Here is a 6,146-nt window from a genome sequence, read left to right on the forward strand (position 1 = left end):
ACTATACGGAGAGTACATCCTTCTCCCATCCGGCCTTCGCTTGCGAGCCCCATGTGCCACAAAAAAACAGGCACAAACATTCCTTTATCCCGGTCTCTATTCATACACTGAATGCTGCTGTGGGTAGATCGAGGATATAACCTTATGATGAGCACTTTCACTTTTTACTGTATTATCTCGTGCCTATGTCTATGCACACGCACTTTTATGACCTATCGCATAGCACTTTAAACGCCTGCACTTTAATGGTTGTGTGCACCTCTGTACTCTGGTATCCGCTATGTGAACTGTTTGTTTGTTTGTACTGTTTCATTCATTATTTAATGTACTGTCTATGCTGCAACCCAATTTGCCCTTCGGGGACACTAAATAAACTTGAACCTTGAACCTTGAGACCAGAGCCATTGAGTAATGGTTGAGACGAAACAGTTATGCTTAGTATGCAAAGCATTTAAAGTAGCATTTAAATGACTCAATAGCTCTGGTCTCAGACCCCGCGGTGGATATTTTAACATTCTTAAAACTCGGTGGGTGTGAGGACAGAGGAAGTGGATGGGGAGAGGTCACGGAGGGTGATGGAGACTCCTCCGACGTCTAATGACCGGTGTTGGGCCTCTATATAAGACAGCTGTCCTGTATCAATAGTCACATATAGTTCCAGGATGGTGGCTTGCAGAGTGTTGCTGCTTTTCCTCTTCTGTCTGCGTGAGGCTGAGGCCATGCCAGCTGACGTCCAGTTCCAGCTGAGCTTCGAACATCACGAAAACACAGGTACGTACCGTATGATTGAGATGCTGATGCTTGTACAAAGCGTGATTTAACCACTTCACTGCCTAGGCTACTTCATCTTACAGCAAGAAAGCTAAAATGCTGTTCTGTTTTGTACTATGCAACTTTGTCTATTCTACCCTGGATTTGAACCTGGTTTCCTGTGGCAAGAGCTGTTTTTCTTTTCTTCTGCCATTGAGCTAATCAGGCCTGCCTGCTTGCTCAGGGGATACATTGAATCTTTACAGATCCTGTCTGGGTAAAGACACAAAACAAAGGAAAAACAGCGGCCTCATTTCCATTGAATGTGACCAGTTACATGAAAGTATGGATATGGCCCATACTGTGTGCATATCGGGACGGCGGTGGCTCAGCAGTAGAGTGGCCGGAGAAGTGACCTTAAGCAAGACTCTGAACCCCTAATTGCCCCCATTGCGGCCTTGCATGGTTTCCTCTGTCATCGGTGTGTGAATGTAATGCATCTCTGTAAAGCGCCTTGGATAAAGGCGCTATATAAATGCCCCATATATACATTATTTGTTTTCATATTTAATGTTCATATTGTCTTTCAGAAAGGAAGACGGAAGTAAGTGGAGGATGTTCAGGTAAGGGAGACACTGGATGTTGTTTTGTTCTTGTTGGAACCTCTTATCTCCAGATTCTAACTTTTTGTGGGGTTTCATAAGATCATATGCCCCATGAGATCATACTGCTCAAAAAGCATTGATACTTTTAAATTTGAATCCAGAAAATTAACCATTTTGGACAGAATATAGTATAGCTATAGGTATTGTGAGTTACAGGAACCTATTTTGTCCGTCAAGTCTTACGTTTTAACTTCACCTGCGTGGTCGTGGTCAAAAATAGCTGACGTGGTCGCCAGATATTTTGAGGACGGTAAAATGTGTCAGAATGCGTTGTTAGCTTATTTCGGGTGGATCAGCGAAAGTGTATAGAGAAAATCCAACTTTGTTTCACAACACTTGTTTATTTAATTTAATAGGATTAATGAAGGAATAACTATTCCTTCATATTCCTTCCTTCAGTATTCCTTCCTATATCAATCCATCCAATCTGTAAAACACAATTAAGATTTCAGATATATAGATATATAGATATATAGATGGATAGATAGACCAGTCATTAGTCCTACAACCTATCACAAACCCTCACCCTAAACCTAACCTCCCACACCTAAACCTAACCTTAACCCATGTCTAACCAATGACTAGTCTAAACTAAGTATGCACCCGCCTTCTTACAGATTCTGAATTGAAGATGTTGACTGACCAGTTGCAGACCAGTTTTGACCAGTTGCACGCCAGCCATAACAACCTGACTACAGAGAAAGACCATTTGCAGACAAGTTTTGACCAGTTGCAGACCAGTTTTGGTCAGTTGCAGACCAGTTTTGACCAGACAGAACAGTTGCAGACTAGTTTTGACCAGTTGCAGACCAGCCATAACAACCTGACTACAGAGAAAGACCAGTTGCAGACCAGTTTTTACCAGTTGCAGACCAGCCATAACACCCTGACTACAGAGAAAGACCAGTTGCAGACCAGTTTTGACCAGTTGCAGACCAGCCATAACAAACTGACTACAGAGAAAGACCAGTTGCAGACCAGTTTCGACCAGTTGCAGACCAGTTTTGGTCAGTTGCAGACCAGTTTTGACCAGACAGAACAGTTGCAGACTAGTTTTGACCAGTTGCAGACCAGCCATAACAACCTGACTACAGAGAAAGACCAGTTGCAGACCAGTTTTGACCAGTTGCAGACCAGCCATAACAACCTGACTACAGAGAAAGACCAGTTGCAGACCAGTTTTGACCAGTTGCAGACCAGCCATAACAACCTGACTACAGAGAAAGACAAGTTGCAGACCAGTTTCGACCAGTTGCAGACCAGTTTTGGTCAGTTGCAGACCAGTTTTGACCAGACAGAACAGTTGCAGACTAGTTTTGACCAGTTGCAGACCAGCCATAACAACCTGACTACAGAGAAAGACCAGTTGCAGACCAGTTTTGACCAGTTGCAGACCAGCCATAACAACCTGACTACAGAGAAAGACCAGTTGCAGACCAGTTTCGACCAGTTGCAGACCAGTTTTGGTCAGTTGCAGACCAGTTTTGACCAGACAGAACAGTTGCTGACTAGTTTTGACCAGTTGCAGGCCAGCCATAACAACCTGACAACAGAGAAAGACCAGTTGCAGACCAGTTTCGACCAGTTGCAGACCAGTTTTGGTCAGTTGCAGACCAGTTTTGACCAGTTGCAGACCAGCCATAACAACCTGACTACAGAGAAAGACCAGTTGCAGACCAGTTTCAACCAGTTGCAGACCAGCCATAACAACCTGACTACAGAGAAAGACCAGTTGCAGACCAGTTTCGACCAGTTGCAGACCAGTTTTGGTCAGTTGCAGACCAGTTTTGACCAGACAGAACAGTTGCTGACTAGTTTTGACCAGTTGCAGGCCAGCCATAACAACCTGACAACAGAGAAAGACCAGTTGCAGACCAGTTTCGACCAGTTGCAGACCAGTTTTGGTCAGTTGCAGACCAGTTTTGACCAGTTGCAGACCAGCCATAACAACCTGACTACAGAGAAAGACCAGTTGCAGACCAGTTTCGACCAGTTGCAGACCAGCCATAACAACCTGACTACAGAGAAAGACCAGTTGCAGACCAGTTTTGACCAGTTGCAGACCAGCCATAACAACCTGACTACAGAGAAAGACCAGTTGCAGACCAGTTTTGACCAGTTGCAGACCAGCCATAACAACCTGACTACAGATAAAGACCAGTTGCAGACCAGTTTCGACCAGTTGCAGACCAGCCATAACAACCTGACTACAGAGAAAGACCAGTTGCAGACCAGTTTTGACCAGTTGCACGCCAGCCATAACAACCTGACTACAGAGAAAGACCATTTGCAGACAAGTTTTGACCAGTTGCAGACCAGTTTTGGTCAGTTGCAGACCAGTTTTGACCAGACAGAACAGTTGCAGACTAGTTTTGACCAGTTGCAGACCAGCCATAACAACCTGACTACAGAGAAAGACCAGTTGCAGACCAGTTTTTACCAGTTGCAGACCAGCCATAACACCCTGACTACAGAGAAAGACCAGTTGCAGACCAGTTTTGACCAGTTGCAGACCAGCCATAACAACCTGACTACAGAGAAAGACCAGTTGCAGACCAGTTTCGACCAGGTGCAGACCAGCCATAACAACCTGACTACAGAGAAAGACCAGTTGCAGACCAGTTTCGACCAGTTGCAGACCAGTTTTGGTCAGTTGCAGACCAGTTTTGACCAGACAGAACAGTTGCTGACTAGTTTTGACCAGTTGCAGGCCAGCCATAACAACCTGACAACAGAGAAAGACCAGTTGCAGACCAGTTTCGACCAGTTGCAGACCAGTTTTGGTCAGTTGCAGACCAGTTTTGACCAGTTGCAGACCAGCCATAACAACCTGACTACAGAGAAAGACCAGTTGCAGACCAGTTTCGACCAGTTGCAGACCAGCCATAACAACCTGACTACAGAGAAAGACCAGTTGCAGACCAGTTTTGACCAGTTGCAGACCAGCCATAACAACCTGACTACAGAGAAAGACCAGTTGCAGACCAGTTTTGACCAGTTGCAGACCAGCCATAACAACCTGACTACAGATAAAGACCAGTTGCAGACCAGTTTCGACCAGTTGCAGACCAGCCATAACAACCTGACTACAGAGAAAGACCAGTTGCAGACCAGTTTCGACCAGTTGCAGACCAGCCATAACAACCTGACTACAGAGAAAGACCAGTTGCAGACCAGTTTTGACCAGTTGCAGACCAGCCATAACAACCTGACAACAGAGAAAGACCAGTTGCAGACCAGTTTCGACCAGTTGCAGACCAGTTTTGGTCAGTTGCAGACCAGTTTTGACCAGTTGCAGACCAGCCATAACAACCTGACTACAGAGAAAGACCAGTTGCAGACCAGTTTCGACCAGTTGCAGACCAGCCATAACAACCTGACTACAGAGAAAGACCAGTTGCAGACCAGTTTTGACCAGTTGCAGACCAGCCATAACAACCTGACTACAGAGAAAGACCAGTTGCAGACCAGTTTTGACCAGTTGCAGACCAGCCATAACAACCTGACTACAGATAAAGACCAGTTGCAGACCAGTTTCGACCAGTTCCAGACCAGCCATAACAACCTGACTACAGAGAAAGACCAGTTGCAGACCAGTTTCGACCAGTTGCAGACCAGCCATAACACCCTGACTACAGAGAAAGACCAGTTGCAGACCAGTTTTGACCAGTTGCAGACCAGCCATAACAACCTGACTACAGAGAAAGACCAGTTGCAGACCAGTTTCAACCAGTTGCAGACCAGCCATAACACCCTGACTACAGAGAAAGACCAGTTGCAGACCAGTTTCAACCAGTTGCAGACCAGCCATAACACCCTGACTACAGAGAAAGACCAGTTGCAGACCAGTTTCAACCAGTTGCAGACCAGCCATAACACCCTGACTACAGAGAAAGACCAGTTGCAGACCAGTTTCAACCAGTTGCAGACCACATGTTCACCTTACCTGAAGAGATGGCTGTGTGGTCAGTGAGATTTCACTGTTTTTATTTATTGTTATGTCATGTTGTTCATCATAGAGAAAAAAAGTGCTTAACTTTATTATTATTATTATTCTTATTATTATATTACCCTTATTATTATTATTATTATTATTTGTTTGTGTTAGAATCATATGGAATGACATTTGATGGCGATACCGGTGTGTGTTATTACATCTCTACTACTGAGACCAAAAGCTGGGACCAGAGCAGACAAGACTGTATCAACAGGCAATCAGACCTGATCATCATTAAAAGCCAAGAAGAACAGGTAACGTGTGTGTGTGTGTGTGTGTGTGTGTGTGTGTGTGTGTGTGTGTGTGTGTGTGTGTGTGTGTGTGTGTGTGTGTGTGCGGTGTGTGTGCGGTGTGTGTGTTGTACTTGTACAGTAACCAGAAGCCTTTTATGTGCAGGCCTTACTTGTGAGAGTGGCGTCATCCCGGACTGTGTGGCTTGGTCTGACTGACAGAGAGACAGAAGGCGTGTGGAAGTGGGTGGATGGAACACCACTGACCACACCAACGTAAGACTATACTTTCACTCTTCTATTGTTCTTTGATATTCTACAGCCTGGTATGATTGGATAGTATTTATTGAAATGGAATGATGGGCAGGAAAATGCACGTTTGGTGTGCTGTGGCGTGGCGGGAGGAGATTTGTTTTTGGTGTGGTCTTCCTTCCTGAACCTGCATTGTTCCAACTTAATTTGCAACCTGTTGAGAGCTTGTAGGTCTGCTATTTTAGTGTGGTC

Source organism: Protomyctophum bolini (assembly GCF_963924005.1).
Source record: "Protomyctophum bolini genome assembly, chromosome: 17".
In the NCBI taxonomy this organism is placed as follows: Eukaryota; Metazoa; Chordata; class Actinopteri; order Myctophiformes; family Myctophidae; genus Protomyctophum; species Protomyctophum bolini.